General features: G+C 43.6%; 1 protein-coding gene and 1 long non-coding RNA gene across 4 annotated transcripts in view; both read left to right on the top strand.

Moving 5' to 3' along the window:
• Nucleotides 1–17,113, top strand: part of PACRG (parkin coregulated) — a 1,071,517-nt gene that overhangs the window by 1,036,415 nt on the left and 17,989 nt on the right. The gene's annotated exons all lie outside the window — the stretch shown is intronic.
• LOC115466684 lies at nt 9,270–16,534 on the top strand. The gene is made up of 4 exons (XR_003941580.1): nt 9,270–9,337; nt 9,568–9,569; nt 11,504–11,512; nt 16,525–16,534. It is a non-coding gene; the product is annotated as an uncharacterized LOC115466684 (long non-coding RNA).

Raw genomic sequence — 17,113 nt, 5'->3', positions numbered from 1 at the left:
TGACCACTGCAGGCTTAATATTGTATACCCTGGAGTAAAGGAGAAGCAGGGGGTGATATGATACAGACATTCAAATATTTGAAAGGTATTAATCCGCAAACAAACCTTTTCCAGAGACAGGAAGCTGGTAGAACTAGAGGACATGAATTGAGGTTGAAGGGGGGCCGACTCAGGAATAATGTCAGGAAGTATTTTTTTTACTGAGATGGTGGTAGATACCTGGAATGCCCTTCCACGGGAAGTGGTTGAGATGAAAACATTAACAGAATTCAAAAATACATGAGATAAACACAAAGAAATCCTGTTTAGAAGGAACAGATCCAAAGAAGTTTAGCGGAGATTAGGTAGCAACACCAGTAATTGGGAAGCAAAGCCAGTGCTGGGTAGACTTCTACGTTCTGTGCCCTGATTATGGTTGAACAGATTTGGATGAGTTAGAGTGGAGCTTTTCAGGGGCTTCGATGACAACTTCTGAAGTTTTAGAACAAGGACCATGCCAGGCAGACTTCTACGGTCTATGCCCTGAAAATGGCAAGGACAAATCAAGATCAGGTATACAGATGAAGTATCACATCATACCTCATGTAGTAAGTTTATCTTGTTGGGCAGGACCGTACAGGTCTTTATCAGCCATCATCTACTATGTTACTATAGTCTCCATTTCCATTTACATTTTTTTGTTCTTATATCCCACATTTTCCAAACAGAAGTTCGGGTCAATGTGGCTTACATTTTAACAATGATTATACAGTCGAACAAATTACATGAAACATGTTTACAATATGGTTTCTTCAAAGATTATACATTCGATCAAGTTACAATGTACAAGTTAACCAAACAGTTAGGCTAAGATGATGCGTATAATCACATAACCATGCTCAATTTTTCCTAGCTCTTCTACAGCAATTGGATTTCTTATGTAGTAACGAATAGAAGTCGTTCTCTGTTTGATTTATGGTGTCTTGTGGCGGTTTAGTGTTAATGACTATTTGGAATTACATGATGCATCTGAGGAGTTATCATGGTACATGATTGTTCTAAGTTAACAGTCTGATTCTGCCTATAACAGCATGTTTGGGCAGTTGTGTATTGTGAAGGGTCTTAGCTTTGTCACTGCTCTGAATGTCTCTAAAGGTGCTGGGACTCGTGATGAAGGAGTTAGCCTTTGTCTATGAGAAATTTATTGTAAATATGTGATTTGAAAGCTTTATGAAAGCTAAGGCACATGGGCGTAGTTGGGGGGGCTGAGAGGGGGCATTGCCCCCCCCCCCCCAAACGAGTACTACTCTTACCTTGCAGTAAACAGATGTGCTGCATAATCGGGATAAATTCAGAAGTAGCTGCCATGCATTGCAGCTTCGGAGGAAGGCTTTCAGTTGCAGAGGATCAGTTCGCCTTTCTTTTGCTTTTGCTTTGGTTGCTACTTTCATCTCCTCCCCGGCTCCCGAGTCCCCTCCACTGGCTGCTGCTGCTCTCCATCCATGTCAGAAAAAGCACTTGCACCTGCCTGAGTGAGAGACCAAACATTTAGTGCACCACCATCTACCACCCACCCTTATGTGACATCATGTGGAAGAGTGGCCATGATTGGTCCTCTTAACTGCTACATTTCTCAACTCTTCCGGCATACAGATAAATAGTGTGCCATGAGCAGGTGCCATTTTATGGGTTTAAGTTTGGCGAGTACTGTAGAGTGAGTACTAGCTAGCAAGACAGACAAGTGGTGGTGTGACTTTCTTTTTGTTGTTGTTGTTGTTGTTGCTGTAGCAAATAAATAAATAAAAATTAAATTAAAAGGATCTATCCATCCCTAGTGTCATCCGTCGGAGAAAGTAAGCTAGTGATGATCTGTCTCTTCTCTAAACTTGCTCAGCAACCGAGTCTCGGCCCCGCTCCTTCCCCTACTCCTTCAGCCCCAACCAAAGCCTCGTCAGACCTTGACCCACTGATTGATGCTGTGTGTGCCTTGCCTTGCCTTAATCCCTTCCTCGTGTTCCTCCAAATGCCTTTCTCCTCTCACTCATCTGTCTCTTTCTCTTTCCACTTCCACCTCGTCTCCCATTCACATTTTCCCAGGGTTCCCACGTCCAAGCATTGGCGGCTCTGTCTTGGACATTGGACTGCTCTCAAGCTTACCCAAATGCTCCCAGCAAAATAAGTCTCTCCTCTTGTCCCTTGCCTAGTTGCCTTCCTTGAGTTCATAACTTTCTCCCTCTCCTGGTGTACACCATCTCTGTTCTTCTCTCCTCTCTGCACTCTGCTCCCTCCCATCGGGCATCTAGGCATCCCCCCAGCCCCCCTCTCTGTCTAGCCCCTCAAATGTCCGTGGTTGGGGAAAAAAAAGCAGCATATAACTACATAAGGCAGCTGAGCCCACCCAATTTGACTCTCTCTGTGCAGTACATGCATCTCCCTGTCTTATTCTCTCTGTGCGTCCCCCTCCCCCTGTTGGGCATCTCTTGCCATAAGATCACCAATTCACCATGCCCCTCCTCTCCCCCCCCCCCCCCCACATGGAAAAGCAGTGTGCACCAGTTCACCCCGCAGAGCATTGCACTCATGCACTTTGCAAGGCTGAAGGCTTCTCTGCCGCCTGCCTTAGTCCCACCCACTCTAGCATGAAGTGTGCGTCAGAGAGAGGACCAGCAGCAGTGCATGACTGTGCAGCTGTGCCTGTTCACCAGTCTAGCAATGAGATTGAGGGAGGAAGAGGAGGGGGGAGATAGGAGCATGCTGCTTTGATGAAGAGATGGCAAACGGGAAGGGGCGGAGATAAGTGAACAAAGATAGAGAGAAGTCAGATGAAGGGGAGAGGGAGAAGATGGAAGGGTGACACAGACAAGGAGGTTGCTGAAGAAAGAGTGGACTAGCCTATTAGGCAGATAGTGAGGATGGAAGAATGGATGAGAGAAGAGAGATGGGGAGAAGATGGAAGGGGCCAGGGGCAGGGCCACAGAGAGGGGGAGCAGGGGGGACAAAATTCCCCAGGCCCAGGCCTCCAAGGGGGCCCGGCACCAGGGTCAGGCCGCCAGCGCTGCAGTCCCCGGTCTCACCTGCCTGCCCTCGGCTCCGTCCGCCACCGGGCCCCCTGCATTAAAATCGGCAGCACCTCAGCTCCGTTTGGAAAGGCAGATGGCCTCCCTTCGGGCCCTCCCTGTGTCCCGCCCTCACAGAAACCGGAAGTTGCATAAGACGAGGGCAGGACACAGTGAGGGAAGGCCCGAAGGAAGGCAATCTGCCTTTCCAAACGGAGCTGAGGTGCTGCCAATTTTAATGCAGGGGGCCCGGTGGTGGATGGAGCCGAGGGCAGGCAGGTGAGACCAGGGACAGCAGCGGGGGGGGGGGGGGGAGGCCTTGCCCCGGGCCCAGCTTAGTCTCTCGGTGGCCCTGGCCAGGGGAGAGACGGACAAGGAGGCTGCAGAAGAGAGAGTGGGCTATTAGGCAGATTATAGTGGGGATGGAAGAATGGATGAGAGAACAGAGTTGGGGAGAAGATGAAGGGGGGCCCCAGGGGACAGACAGACAGACAAGGAGGCTACAGAAGAGAGAGAGAGTGGGCTATTAGGCAGATAGTGGGGATAGAAGAATGGATGAGAGAACAGAGATGGGGAGAAGATGGAAGGGCCAGGGGAGAGACAGACAAAGAGGCTGCAGAAGAGAGAGTGGGCTATTAGGCAGATAGTGGGGATGGGAGAATGGAATGGCAGGTGCTGAAGCTGGAGGCATGACTTGGGCCCAGTATCTCATTGCTGCAGCCAGGAATCCTGGAACCTACAATGCTCCTGGCTGCAGTGCAACTACACCAACATAAGAGTTCAGGGTGCCTTTTTTCCCATGTTTTTTTTTTTTTAATTACTGCTTGTGCTGCCAAACACATGTATACCTGTCTATGTTCTGTATGTGACACTGAGGTGAAGGATTCTACTAGAAATAATGCAGCATCTGTGTAGCAATCTGTAACAGAACGGCATGTTCTAGTTTCCCCAGTAGCAGATGTATTATATTGGAACTTAAGGACCCAATGTAACATTTATAGCACTGTCTTTTCTTAGAGGTGTTAGGGCTCGAGGTTTGGTAAGTTTGCTGTATATATATTTTGAGATATTTTTTGTGTTACAGGGTTTTGTTTTACTTTGCAAAAGTGTTTGGACCCATCTACAAACAGGCTCTTGGCAATTGGCACCCAAAATAAAAATGCTTAAGACTAGTGGTTTGATCTCTATATCTTGTAGTCACCACACAAACAAAAAAACATCTGCTTTATGCAGTGTTTGTGTTTCATAGTGGAAGGAGCATTGTATGATTTGTAGTCATCTCCACTCCATTTTTTTTTTTTGGGGGGGGGGGGGATATGGTATTTGTAATACAGAATAGAAGGTGCAGAGTTTTGTTGATTATGTTCAATGCTGTTGAGAATCCAGACTTCACTCCCAAGTCCCACACAAAAGAATTTGTTGAATGATGCTATCAGTTATAATGTTGGTTTTACCTGGTAGCTGAAACTAGCTGAAAGGGGATGATTTCTTTATGCATAGAATGCATTTCAGTTTTCCATTATGCAAAATTTCCCTTAGTCGAATACTCCGTTGAGCAAGATGCTGCATTCTGCTTTCCCTGTCTACACTTCCAGTCAGAAACAGCCTATGCTGAGGACTCATTCATCAAAACTGGTGTGCGAGATTGGAAGAAAATCTCAGAAAAACTGACTGGATCTTCTCAAATACATGTGAAAAGCATGGCGAAGTGGCAGTGCTTCAAACAGAGTGAAAAAGCTAGATCAGTAGCAGCAAAGCTTTCTGAGAGTCATGAGAATGCAGTCCAGAGAAACAGTGATTACCTCTGCAAGGTGTGTAATATTATTAAATTACTTTCAAAACTCGGGTTACCTTTCTGAGGCTATGAAGGAAGAGATTCCAATTTTAGAGGAATTTTTTGTGAATTCTGTGATTTTTTTTTTTTCAAACTATGACACAAGTTTCCAAAAAATGCAGGAGGGTTGTTTTAAGTACACAAGCCCAGAATTCCAAAATGAAATTGTTCGGATTTGTGCAGATTTCATTTGCAAACAAATTGTAGAGGCAGTGAACGAAACATGCTTCTTTGCGATAATGGCAGATGAGGCAAACAGGCTTATTTTCGAAAGAGAAGGACGCCCATCTTCTGACACAAATCGGAAGATGGGCGTCCTTCTCACAGGGTCGCCAAATTGGTATAATCGAAAGCTGATTTTGGGGCGTCCCCAATTGCTTTCCGCCAAAGGGATGACCAAAGCTCCTGGGGGCGTGTCGGAGGCGTAGAGAAGGCGGGACATGGGCGTGCCTAACACATGGGCGTCCTCGACCCATAATGGAAAAAAAGGGTGTCCCTGATGAGCATTTGGATGACTTTACCTGGTCCTATTTTTCTTACGACCAAGGCACAAAAAGGTGCCCGAACTGACCAGATGACCACCGGAGAGAATCAGGGATGACCTCCCCTTAATCCCCCAGTGGTCACCAACCCCCTCCCACCCTCAAAAAATGTCCTTAAAAATATGTCCTGCCAGTCTCAAATGTCATACTTGGGTCCATTACAGCAGTATGCAGGTCCCTGGAGCAGTTTTGGTGGGTGCAGTGCACTTCGGGCGGGCGGACCCATGCCCATCCCCCATCCCCTACCTGTTACACTTGTGGTGGTAAATGTGAGCCCTCCAGAACCCACCACAAACCCACTGTACCCACATCTAGGTGCCCCCCTTCACCCATAAGGGCTATGGTAGTGGTGTACAGTTGTGGGTAGTGAGGTTTGGGGGGGGGCTCAGCACACAAGGTATGGGAGCTATGTACCTGGGAGCAATTTCTGAAGTCCACTGCAGTGCCCCCTAAGGTGCCTGGTTGGTGTCCTGGCATGTCAGAGGGACCAGGGCACTACGAATGCTGGCTTCTCCCACGACCAAAGGGCTTACATTTGGTCGTTTATGAGATGGGCGTCCTTGGTTTCCATTATCGCCAAAAATCAGAAACGACCAATTCTAGGGACGACCATCTCTAAGGACGACCTAAATTTCTGGATTTGGGCGTCCCTGACCGTATTATCAAAACGAATGATGGGCGTCCATCTTGTTTCGATAATACGGGTTTCCCTGCCCCCCAACAGGATGTTTTGCGAGGACGTCCTCAGCAAAACTTGGACGTCCCTTTCAATTATGCCCCTCAAAGTCTTTTAAGACAGAACAGCTTTCTGTTTGTATCAGATATGCAGAGAAACTTGAGATTAAAGAGAGATTTCTATGCTTTTATTGATTAATAATCTTCCCAAAATGCAGATGGGATTTTGTACTGCCATCAAGAGAGGTTTGGAAACAAGTGGAATGCAAAATATGCCAGTTGTTGCCCAGTCTTTTGATGGTGTTTGTGTTATGTCAGGACAAGTGACTAGAGTACAGCAGCGAATGAAAGAAGACCACCAGTTTGCAACATACATTCATTGCATGGCACATAAACTCAACTTGGTTCTTGTAGAATGCTGCAGAGTAAATAGTAGTTTTGTGGGATTTCTAAACATACTTGTGTTGCTGAGCCGACCAATCATCAAATGTTTATTGACATGCAGAAAGCATTAGGTCTAAAGCGGAAAGAGATTATGCAACCAAGTGAAACCTGCTGGGCACATAAGTGGAGAAGTGTTTTTGCAGTTAAAACACAATATGCTGCCATCATGAATTGTCTAAAAGATCTGACAGAAAAAGGTAAAAAGTGGTCTGTGGAAGCAAGTGGCCTTTATCATCACATGATCACATTATCATTCATTGCATGTTTGATTATCTTTGAAGAAATAATGAAGATTTTCCATGTTGCTCATAAAGGACTTCAGAGCACAGATATCACACTTGCAAAAGCTTCCTCACTCATAGTGAAAACACACTTTGAGAAATGCAGACAAGCTGATGACTGGAATGATTTATGGAAAGAAATCATGGCATTCTGTCTTAGTCATAACGTTGCAGTATCAGATAAGGATTCTCCAAAAAGAAAAAGAGCTTGTAAAACATCAGTTGCTCTTACCAATTTCTTTGTTACAACAACTCTGGGTCAAAGAGAACACAAAGAGCAGACACTAAGTAAAGATGAAACACACACTACTTCTACCACAGGAAGAAACAGGTGGTATGAGCAGTTGTACTTCCCTGTTTTAGATGCCGTATTTTCCGAATTAGACAGACAAAGAATCAGTGAAAATTGCTGAAGCCTGTAATTCTGTTTTAATGTGTGACAAAACGGCATCCATGCACTCTTACAGAAATATGGAGATCTTCTTAAAATAAATCCTCATCTTGAGGCTGGAGAAATGGATATTTTTAAAAATTCTCAAACTGCAGTCACTTTTGAAAGAAGTGACTCCAGTAGTATATCTACAAACTCATTCAATTAGCGATAACATTCCCTATTGGAACAGCTACATCAGAATGAAGCTTTTCAGCAATGAGACGGATTAGAAACTGGTTGCGTTCAACTATGAGAGAAGATAGATTTTCAGCTTTGGCTCTTCTTCACATTGAAGCGGACTTAACAGCAAAGCTAAATCCATAGAAGATTGTGGATGTTTATGCTAACAGGAGAGAAAGACAACTGCATTTACTTTAACTTAAATTTTGCTTTTTTCACTATATATTCATTGTTATGGTTGTTACACAAAAATATGGACTCTACTGCATACTGAAGTCTACCTGCCAACCCATATGAACTCTTTGGGCTATGTTTAGCTTCAGTTCCAGAGGTGCAAATGATCTGCAGATAAAAGCACATGTGTTGTTTTTAGATGATTTGAAGCTGTACAGCTCTTAAGATGGTCAATTTGATGATAACTCTAGAAATAGTGAAGACATGACTTTTGATATGGGCAAATGTGCAAAGGAAACCTTCCGTAATAACAGAAAACTTCTCAACAGCTTGAGCAGGAAATAGCTAAGACTAGATTAGAAGATGAGGATCTTACATATTGAAAATAATAGAGAAGAGCATGAGCAATACATTGGAGACTCTGAGATAATCACCAAGCAGTGCACTCTGATTTATGAGTGAGGTTCATTCGTGTAGCTCATAGCATGGGTGTAGTTTGACTGTTTCATTGGGGGGGGGGGGGTGGCAAATGAAGGGGCGGGGCATATTAACATCATTTGCATATATATATGCGCAAATGAATATGCTAATATGGAGAAAGGGAGAAAGAGCTGGCTTTTTTGGGAATAACCATAATGAATGCATGGAGAGAAAGGACTCCCCCCACATATTTTCCTGAAACTCCATTACCTGAGCAAGTGAGAATTTAAAAAAAGGTTTGGACAGATTCCTGGAGGAAAGGTCCATATTAAGGTAGACCTGGAGAAAGCCACCGCTTATCCAAGGGGTTGAGTAACATGGACATTTGCCACATTTTGGTATGCTGCCAGGTCTTGTAACCTGGACTGGCCATTGTTGGAAACAGGACATGATATGAGAGTGAAGGGGGGCAGACTCAAGAAAAATGTCAGGAAGTATTTTTTTCACGAAGAGAGTGGTAGATACTTGGAATGCCCTCCCGCGGGAGGTGGTGGAGATGAAAACGGTAGCGGAATTCAAGCATGCGTGGGATAAACATAAAGGAATCCTGTGCAAAAGGAATGGATCCTCAGAAGCTTAGCCAAGATTGGGAGGCTGGGCTGGTGTTTGGGTGGTGGGGCTAGTTCTGGGCAAGACTTCTACTGTCTGTGTCCTGAAAATGGCAGATACAAATCAAGGTAAGGTATACACAAGAAGTAGCACATATGAGTTTATCTTGTTGGGCAGACTAGATGGACCATGCAGGTCTTTTTCTGCCGTCATCTACTATGTTACTATATGTTACTATGTAGATGGCTCCTTGGTCTGACCCAAAGGCAACTCTTATGCCCTTAGTGGAATAGAGGAGTATCCTAGTGGTTAGTGCAGCAGACTCTGATCCTGGGGAACTGGGTTTGATACCCACTGCAGCTTCCTGTGGCTCTGGACAAATCACTTAACCCTTCATTGCCCCACATACCAAATAAGTACCTGTATATAATATGTAAACCACTTTGAATGTAGTTGTAAAAAACAAAACACAGAAAGGGGTATATTGTCTCATTCCCTTTCCCTTATGCTGCAGGCCTGTCAGCAGAGCTAGCAGTAGAGGTGGCTGCAGGCTCCCCTGACCCTCCAGTGTAGATTCAGAGAGGAGAGTAACAGAACTTTTGGTCCATTGCCCAGGTACAAAGTAAGTACCTGTATATAATATGTAAACCGCTTTGAATGTAGTTGCAAAGAAGACAGAAAGGAGGTATATTAAGTCACATTCCCTTTCCGTTATGCTGCAGGCCTGTCAGCAGAACCAGCACTGGAGGTGGCTTCAGGCTCCCCTGACCCTCCAGTGTAGATGCAGGGAGGATAGCAGATGTTTTGGTCCTAGGGGCTTACTACACAGTTTGTTTTGCTCATGCACCAGGCCTTCTGTCAGAGGCTTCTCTGGTGTTGTGCAGCTACCAAGTCCTGTAGCAGCATCCAGCCAGCTGCAGAATGGAGAGCAGCCTTTAAGCTGTGTCATCTTGGGTGGAGTATGGGATTTAATGAAAGGAAATTAACAGGAAAGATTTTGTATCTTTATAAAATAGGCTAAATATCGGTGCCTTCTCACCCTCCAAACTTAGAGGATCTATTATAAAATTACCCTCCACAATCATCATTTTGAGTAAGTAGGTGGGGATTTCCCTGTTTCAAGGAGAAGACATATCCTGCAAGAACAAAGATATTGCAAAATATCTTCCTGACAGTCTAATGATATGCGTTTTATATTTCTTCTCATCTAGATGAAAGCAATATTACCAAAATATAGACTTTATTTTTAGTATTAGTCTTATGCAGGGCTTTTTTTTTGGGGGGGGGGGTACTTGGGGGTACTGAATACCGGCACTTTTTCCAATTATTTGCTAAAATTGACCCATGGACCCCAAGTTTTAATGAAAGAGCTCAGCTTAGGTTCTACATACCAATTCTGCCTTGTCATAGATTCTGTGACTGGTTGCAGGGGGCCTGGCCATTGTGGAGTGGATCCCTCAGTGATCACCTCACCCCTGAAGGATGGCCTAGCATTTGAGTACCGGAACCTTTTTTGCTAGAAAAAACGAACTGGTCTTATGTACACTGAAGCTAGGTAAGTTATCTTTCTTACTAAAGGCACTAAAGCCTTATAAACAGTAACCAGATCAGTGTTCATAAGTTGCAGATGCTACAATTTTTATGTCTAAAATCATTTACATAATATGGTATGAAAACAAAATAAAGCTTTCTAAACATTCATACAATGAAGTCTTTTGGCTCATTATCAAATTATTTCAAGGCACTACTGATAGTGTACTAAGCCTTAGGTGTGATTAGGAAATTTGTCTGACTCATCCATCCAGTCCTGCTAGATACTGAAACGGATTACCTGCTTAATGAATTCACCATTTTCTTATGCAGCATGTAACTGTGTTTGAAGAATATTTGGCAGATGGCTACAGTGCTGAAATTATCTCTTTGGTAAAATTTAATGCAAAATGTAACATAAATGTAAGCAAAGCATTGCTCTTTTCAAGATGTGAACCTTGCATTGTCTAAGAAAAACATTATCTAATGATTTTCCACCTACTGCTGAATCACTCCTATTCCCTTATCATTGCCTGACCCTTTCAGATATTTTTTAATGAGCTCACCAATCTGCCAGTCATTCTAGGAATAATTTTGTCAGCTGTACTCCACAAATATTCAGTGCTTTGAAAATTTAATAAAATTCTCACAAATCATAATTTCCTTAGCTTTGTTATGGCACATAAAATTTATTGCAGATGAATTGGATTCTTTGGTGGAGATGCATCAGTACTCCCATCTGTTTTCAACTGTACCATTTAGCAGCTTTCACTTTATCTATGATTTCCCTCCAGATGTGTTGTCCAATAAGGTTGATTAGATGAATCTGTATCTCTGCTAATCTGTATACAATTCATATTGGGACAAGTTCTCAGTGTTCATAAACAAGTAAATTCAGTCTCTGGAAGAGGGATTTGTTACAACATGAATAATGTCCCTAGCGTTTTGTGCATATAAATATGCACCACATCAAATGATGGACAAAACCACAGGGAAAACATAATTTATTGGGAGAACCCAATAAAAAAAAAATACATAGGTGTCATTACCAAATGAATAGCTTCTAGTTGAATATCCAGTACTAGAGCGTTGAACCAGAATCTAGTCCAATATGACAGCCTACTTGTCCTTCATTGCTATCTAGATATCTTATCACTACCTTAAATTTGACATAACCAAGACTTAATTAACATATAGTAACATAGTAAGCAATGGCAGATAAAGACCTGAATGGTCCATCCAGTCTGCCAAACAGTCACATTCATTACCAATTCAAGATTAAATTAACAATGAACGTGATATTATATACTTGATCGTGGTCTTTCTTTGCTGTTTCGGGGACACAGACCATAGAAGTCCACCTGGCTCTGTCCTTACGTTCCAACTACTGGAGTTGCCATCAAAGCCTACTCCAGCCTATCTCAATTCGTCTTGTCATTTGCAGAACACAGACCATAAAAGTCTGCCTGACACTGTCCTCACATTCCAGATTACTGGAGTTTCTGTCAAAGCTCTCTCCAGCCCATCCTACAACCAGATTGCTATATGCGTGACTCAGACCTTACAAGCCAACTACTTATTTGTTTCCTAAAGCAGAGCTCCCCAAGTTTCCTGAGACCCTATAGGCAGTCAAATTTTCAACATATCTACAAGAGATAAATTCCAGCATATGCACTTTTGTCTCCTGCATACTCACTGTGGATATTCAAGTTTTAAGTTTTATTTTTATTTGATATACCACCCATCAGTATCAATATCCAGAAAATCTGGACTGGCTACAGGTCCCCAGAACATTTGAGAAGCCATATCCTAAGCCTTCCTTCTCCTTCTCCCTTCTACTTCTGTGGATAATACTGTTATCCTTCCACATCTATTGGGTCCTCTTCAGCTCTGTTTTCTCCTTCTCTGTACACATCCAATAAAAAAATAAAATAAAACACTTTTAAAGCACTTCCAGGCCAATATTCAAAACCACTTATGCAAGGTATGTCAAACTGGAATCCTGAAGGGCTGCAAACCAGTCTGATTTTCAAGACATCTCTAATCAGTATGCTTTAGATATCGAAACAGAGAAACATGATGGCAGATAAAGACCAAATGACCCAACCAATCTGCCCATCTGAAACATCCACAGTCTTCTCTTCTCCCTAAGAGATCCTATGTGCCTGTCCCATGCTTTCTTGAATTCAGACATAATCTTTGCCTCCACTACCTCCACTGGGAGGCTATTCCTTACAGTTTTTCCAGTTTACTCAAATGCATAAGTTTGTGCATTTAAGAAGTCATCATTTCAGAAATGGCACAAAAACAGGGCGAAGGATCCAAAGCAGACAAGGGAAGGGTACTAGAAGAAATGGGGGGCAGGTTTCTGTCTTTGTCCAATAAACACTTTTTTTGCTTTTGTGCATCAGGAGTGATTTATCGAGGTTTATTGGTTAAAACCTAGAATTATAGATTCTATTTATAATGTATCTACAATTAATAACTCCCACTACTATATATAGAAGAAAAGAAATGATAACTAAACCCCGGTGGTTGTAAGTTATACTAATCACCCCAGTGGTATTGAAATTTTGGGGGAAAAAAGCCTCAAGGTGCTGCAGGATCAAAATATGACCTCACTAGCAACACATGATCCCGTTGACCAATCACTGGTCATAAGGGGATTAGTACCTCATCATGGGCAAAAAAACCACCCCCAAATTCTCGTACATTCATTTAAACTCAATGGAGCGCATATCCTACTTTCATATCTCAATGTAAATTATAGCTTCGTAACTGCCACTAGACCAATCGTCACATAAAGTTCATAGAAAAAACTTAGCTTCTTGGTCAGCGTTCTGTTCTGATGGTTGCCTCATCCTTCACTTCCTTGGCCGCTGCATCAGGATCCACATAGGAAGGTAGGTGCTTCAAAAGAACCACGGCCTTTCTCAGTCCGGTCTGAAGGGCAACATCATTTCTTTTCTTCTATATATAGTAGTGGGAGTTATTAATTGTAGATAATTTTATAAAAGCTACTCCTACCACCACCTATAGTGTCTATTTAGAGGATTCTATTTAAAATTTAAGCAGACTATTTTCTAGTCTGGTTGTTCTCAAGCCAGTCCTCAGGATGCACCCAGCCAGTCAGGTTTTGGGGATATCTACAATGAATTTACATTAGATAGATTCACTGCCTCCATCATATGCAAATCTGTGTCATGCATATTCATTATGCATATTCTGAAAACTCAGTTGACTGAGGAGCCCTTTACTAAGCCGCGGTAGGCACTAGCGCGTACCTACCATGTACCAAAAAGCACTGACGCAGGATGCACTTGTTAGTCTGGTTGTGAGCCCTTGGGCCCCAGCCAAGGCCTAGTATAGGGGTTAGGCCAAGGCCGAGGGTGGGCCAAGCAGGCACTACACACTACCCCAGCTACCAAGCCCTGTACACACACACAGCAACCAACTTGCACCTCCAGAAAAGGGATGATAGGGCATTCAGGCGGGCCTCACGGCCTATCGGGAACCGATTCACTCAGAATTCAAGCATGCGGGCCTCATGGCCTAACTGGAACCTACTCATACTTAGGGAGGGGAGAAAGAGACTAAACAAGGGGTCCCCTACTGGGACCGGAGCACCAGCAACACCCTCGGTGCTGGTAATCAAGGAGAAAGGGAAGCATACACAGAAACACGTCAAGCTGTAGCCCACCACACACAAAGAAGGTGGGGACTGGAATATAAGATACTGTAGGCAGAGACCCTCAACAGACAGGGAAGGGAAAAGTCCGCAAAACGGAGTGCGGAGCCTAACACACCCCGCACAGAAAGGGACAGTGCTTTGTAATACAGGAGGTAGTACAGCAAAGAAAGGACTGAAACAGTCAGAAAGGGAAGACTGCAGTAAACAGACAAGTGCCAGAAGCAGAGAAGCTCTGCAGACAAAGGGTTAAACCAAGCTCAGCACACACGGAGCAACCAGAGGCAGGGAAGACTGCAGAGAACCGGTTAATTTAACCCGGAGTACAATGAAAGAGCAAACAAACAACCCCCACGGAGAGAAACAAAAGGGTCCCGAGTCTGCTACCAGGGCAGGACCTGCCAAGCAGAAAACAAACAGGGCACAAAGGGAACTCCGAAGGAAGGGGAAGCAAAACAAACAAACTGGAACAGAATGAGGTAGGAACTCACCTCACAGCACTACAGCCCAAACAGAGAAACCCAGGTGTAGTGAAAGAGGTAATTAGACACATGCAGGCAGCAGACAGAGACAGAGCAACAGAAACTGCAATCAAAGGAAAGGAGTAATAACTCCACGCAAGCACCGAGCTAATAGCTCAGACAGAGCAAAAGTAAGGCTTCAGCAGAAATGAAGTAACGCCAAAGCAGGGGTTGTAGGGAAAGGTCAGCTTAAGTAGATCAGACTGACATCAGCTCAGCCCCTGATGGACTAATCAGGAGCGGTTCCAAGCATTCCCCTGTCTGACTAGCAGAATTCTAAGAGAATCATAACAGCACTGAGGCGTCCCGCAGTAGTGTGCTGATCAGTGCATTCTAATCCCGCACTGAAAAATATTTCAGCACAGGAGGTGTGACTATGAGCAGAGAGTAGGTGTGCCCTGCACTAATCAGGTAGCACATTGCCACATATTGCCCGATTACAGCAAGGTTAGCGCAGGAGCCCTTAGCACCTACAAAATAGATGGCAGTAAGGGCTCCCGTGGTTATGGCCACACACTAATTGAGAAATTAGCACATAGCCATTAAAGAAAAGTATACAAATGTGGCCATTTTACCACCACATTAAAAGTGGCCACAGCACGCAGGAAACCCATACACTAACAACAGCGCCAGCCACTTTTTAGCTCAGTTTAAGAATTTCCCATTAATTCTATGTCATAATTTTTCCCCACTGTGTTATGAACTTCCAGTCATGATTCCTTTAACAAAAGCAGAATGCGATCAGGGTAAAATTAAGACTGACTCAGTCTGTCACTTATGGCATTTTCCTATTAGCTTGATGGTACTAAAAAGATTGTCACCAGATTAATATTAGTTTACTTTTATGATTTTCTGACTCCTTTCTGTTAAAAATGATAGAAAACAGAGAACGAGCTTGCCCTTATGTTTAACTTATATATGTGTTCCTTACCCTCGGTAAAATTTAACAAGAGTGAGTTTCTTTACACCTATGCTGTTGATATTTTTATATGTCAGGAACTAGTTCCAAAAATACAGGATTCTTTGGCAAGACTACTTACCAGTATCTTTAAAATTGAAAAATGGTCCACTTGTTATCACTTGAAATTAGATCAGCAAAGACTAAACTGCTATGGTTAGGAGCACATAATCCATCTTTCCCAAGAAAGTTAATTTTGAAAGAGAGCAATTCACTCTCTGTAGATTTTTCTTCTAAAATTCTGGGACATATCGGGATCGGGAAGTATAGTTTGGGCAGAGGAGGGGTGGAGTTGTAATTCACACACGTGTGTGGAGAGTAATTTTGTAACAAAACACCTAGGTTAATTGGCTAGGAAGAATCCTATTTGGCCCTATTTTATAAAACACACGGAGAGGCATTTTAAAAGAACGTCCAACTCAGAATATCACAACTGGGCATCCATCTCACATGTATTTTAAAACAGGATGTTCTAAAATTGATGTGAGGTGGACATCCATGTGCTGGATACATCCAGCATGAGTATCCATTTTACAAACTAACAACAAGGAACATGGATGTCTGTGTAGAATCATAGGAACATCCATCTTATAAAATGGCCACACAGATGTCTGTGCAGAGCAGAGGACTAGCCTAATGGTTAGAGCAGTGGATTGATAGATCTTTAGAGATGGGAGAGGTTCCGCAGGATTGGAGATGAGCTGATGTGGTCCCTCTTCACAAAAGTACTACTACTACTACTTAACATTTTTAGAGCGCTACTAGGGTTACGCAGCGCTGTACAAAACAAACCAAGAAGGACGGTCCCTGCTCAAAGGAGCTTACAATCTAAAGAACGAAACGTCAAGTTGGGGCAGTCTAGCTTTCCTGGGTAGAGGTGTAGAGGTTAGTTGCCGAAAGCGACATTGAAGAGGTGGGCTTTAAGCAGAGATTTGAAGATGGGCAGGGAGGGGGCCTGGCGTATGGGCTCGGGGAGTTTGTTCCACGCGTGGGGTGAGGCGAGGCAGAAAGGGCGGAGCCTGGAGTTGGCGGTGGTGGAGAAGGGTACTGAAAGGAGGGATTTGTCTTGAGAGCGGAGGTTACGGGTAGGAACGTAAGGGGAGATGAGGGTTGAGAGGTAGAGACAGGGAAGAAGTGGGACGCTAAAGGCTCGTAAGCCTCATGTCAGTGATAGGAAAAATAATGAAGTCACTGTTGAAGGAAAGAACAGTTGACTCCATTGGTTTCTAGAGAGTCGAGACAACATGGCTTTACTAAAGGAAAATCCTACCAAATGAATCTGATTGACTTCTTTGACTGGGTGACCAAAGAACTGGATGAAGGACATGCGTTTGTTGTAATCTACTTGGATTTCATCAAAGCCTTTGATACGGTCCCTCACAGAAGACTCGTGAATAAGCTGGACTGAACTTAGGAACCAAAGTGGTGAACAGAATAGAAAACTGGTTGACTGACAGTTGGCAGAGGGTGGTGGTAAATGGAATGAGCTCGGAGGAAGTGACCAGTAGAGTGCCTCAGGGGTTGGTGCTGGGGCCGATTCTGTTTAATATATTTGTGAGAGGTATTGCTGAAGGATTAGAAGTTTGCCTTTTTTGCAGATGACATGAAGATAGCCAATAGAGTGGATACCCCAGAGGGAGTAGAAACCATGAGAATGGATCTCCAAACATTGGAAGAATGGTCAAGGGTCTAGCAGTTAAAATTTAGTGCAAAGAAATGCAAGGTGATGCATTTTGGGAGCAGGAACACAAAAGAGATGTACCATATAGGAGGGGAAAGACTGGTAAAC

This window comes from Microcaecilia unicolor, chromosome 3, assembly GCF_901765095.1.
Source record: "Microcaecilia unicolor chromosome 3, aMicUni1.1, whole genome shotgun sequence".
Classification (NCBI taxonomy): Eukaryota; Metazoa; Chordata; class Amphibia; order Gymnophiona; family Siphonopidae; genus Microcaecilia; species Microcaecilia unicolor.
The sequence above is the reverse complement of the archived record's forward strand: the minus strand, read 5'-3'. Positions and strand labels throughout refer to the sequence as shown.